Raw genomic sequence first — 2,677 nt, forward strand, 5'->3', positions numbered from 1 at the left:
AGCCACCAGGCCTCCGGGGTCCCGCAGCCGCCCGCAGGCCGTTTCCGATGCATTTGCATCCTTGAAGAGCATTTGCAGAAGAGGAAGGAAAAGATGGGTGAGGAAACATATACTCATAGCTCTTCCTCCCACAGTGAGAAAATGCTTCGAAAGCTAAACTACTGCGAAATGATGGCCATGTCTGTGATCGCACCATTCGTGTCCAGGACAAAATTTGCCAGGTACTAGCAGTTTGCAGTGATTTTTTTCTCCGCACCAGACTTGTGGGCCAAGCAGAGGATGAGGACAAGAATGTGTTGGAGACCTAGCTGGTTTGGCTCAATGGATAGAGCATCGGCCTGTGGACTGAAAGGTCCCGGGTTCGATTCCGGTCAAGGGCACATGCCCGGGTTGTGGGCTCGATCCCCAGTAGGGGGCCTGTAGGAGGCAGCCGATCAATGATTCTCTCTCATCATTGATGTTTCTATCTTTCTCTTCCTCTCTGAAATCAATAAAAATATATATTCTTAAAAAAAAAAAAAATACTATCTCGCCCTAACCGGTTTGGCTCAGTGGATAGAGCAGCCGTGGGCAAACTACGGCCCGCGGGCCGGATCCGGCCCGTTTGAAATGAATAAAACTAAAAAAAAAAAGACCGTACCCTTTTATGTAATGATGTTTACTTTGAATTTATATTAGTTCACACAAACACTCCATCCATGCTTTTGTTCCGGCCCTCCGGTCCAGTTTAAGAACCCATTGTGGCCCTCAAGTCAAAAAGTTTGCCCACCCCTGAACTGTTTCTCTCTCATTGATGTTTCTATCTCTCTATCCCTCTCCCTTCCTCTCTGTAAAAAAATCAATAAAATATATATTTTTTTTAAAAAAAACTATCTCTAAGAGGCTGGTTTACAATTATTGGTCAACACTATCCAACTCCATCAATGTAAAGAGGAGAGAAGAGGCTGTCCGGCCGCACCTCCTCCTCTGCTTTCCAGCATTTGGGAGTGCAGACGTCACATGAGCTTGAGCAGAATACACAGCGGCCCCGCACTCACGGCCTTTACGCTCACGGCCTTCAAACGCACACCCTCCTTCCCAAAGCCACTGCTCGGTGCACTCCTGCTCTGTGAGCAAACACCCCTGCCCAGGGACCAAACAGCCCGCTTTTGTTGCCAACCCAAAGGCCAAGGGCCAGGGGCCAGTGCTGGGGAATAAATACACTCTCAGTTTCAAAAATGCAAACGTGTTTTCTCGCTGAAACCAGAAAGGTGGGTGGCATTCTGAGGTTCCTTTATGGGAATTTTCTGGCTTCGGCTGGGGCTTCAATTAACCACTGTCCTCCCTGATGTCTCTGGCGACTACCACACCCTAATTTCCCCTCCTCTGACGCCTGAAGCCGGACACTCAGAACCAGCCAAAGGTCCCCTCTTCACAGCTGAGCGGCCTCCTGATGTATCTTCTCACCCACCGGCTGTTGCACAAGGGGTTAGAGCTGGATCCAAGCCCCCGCTTCACGTCTTACCTGTCTGATGACCCCTACCCAGCTGCTCCTCAGGCTCCTTCCTTTTCTTTTTATTTACTTTCTACTTTTTTTTAAATATATTTTTTATTGATTTCAGAGCGGAAGGGAGAGGGAGAGAGAGATAGAAACATCAATGATGAGAGAAAATCATTGATCTGCTGCCTCCTGAACACCCCCTACTGAGAATCGAGCCCGCAACCCGGGCATATGCCCTGACTGGAAATTGAACTGTGATCTCCTGGTTCATAGGGCCGATGCTTTATCCACTGAGCCTTTTATTGATTTTTTACAGAGAGGAAGAGAGAGGGATAGAGAGTTAGAAACACCGATGAGAAACATCGGTCAGCTGTCTCCTGCACGCCTCCTGCTGGGGATGTGCTAGCAATCCAGGTACATGCCCTTGACCGGAATCGAACCCGGGACCCTTCAGTCCGCAGGCCGAAGCTCTATCTGCTGAGCCAAACTGGTCAGGGCCTTTTTACTTTTTTTAAAATATATTTTTATTGATTTCAGAAAGGAAGGGAGAGGGAGATAGAAATATCAATGATGAGAATCATTGATCAGCTGCCTCCTGCACGCCCCCTACTGGGAATCAAGCCTGAAACCTGGGCATGTGCCCTTGACTGGAATTAAACCCAGGACCCTTCAGTCCACAGGCCGATGCTCTATCCACTGAGCAAAACCGGTTAGGGCTTCTTTTTATTTTTTTAAAATATATTTTTATTGATTTTAGAAAGAAAGGGAGAGGGAGAGAGAAATAGAAACATCCATGAGAGAGAATCCTTTATCGGCTGCCTCCTGCAAGCCCCCTACGGAGGATTGAGCCTGCAACCCGGTGTTAGGTCTGATCAAATAATTGAATTAATACCCCTCCCCTGGGAACTGACCCTTAGGCCATTTCACAACGGACATTCCCCTTCCCTTAGACCACATTCCACTTGCTAAGACCATTATCTCTCCCCTCTGTACCTTCCCAGGATCCAGACCTGCACAGAGAATTCTCCGTCCAGCAAAAGTCCGCCTAGAGCCCTAACCAGTTTGTCTCAGTGGAAAGAGCGTCAGCCTGCGGACTCAAGGGTCCCAGGTTCGATTCCGGTCAAGGGCATGTACCTTGGTTGCGGGCACATCCTCAGTAGGGGGTGTGCAGGAGGCAGCTGATTGATGTTTCTCTCT

At 48.6% G+C, this 2,677-nt stretch overlaps 1 protein-coding gene across 1 annotated transcript in view; it reads right to left on the reverse strand.

Moving 5' to 3' along the window:
* MFGE8 (milk fat globule-EGF factor 8 protein) overlaps positions 1 to 2,677 on the reverse strand; it is a 31,233-nt gene that overhangs the window by 18,522 nt on the left and 10,034 nt on the right. The window lies entirely within an intron of this gene.

Source organism: Myotis brandtii, unplaced genomic scaffold, assembly GCF_000412655.1.
Source record: "Myotis brandtii unplaced genomic scaffold, ASM41265v1 scaffold988, whole genome shotgun sequence".
NCBI classification, from domain to species: Eukaryota; Metazoa; Chordata; class Mammalia; order Chiroptera; family Vespertilionidae; genus Myotis; species Myotis brandtii.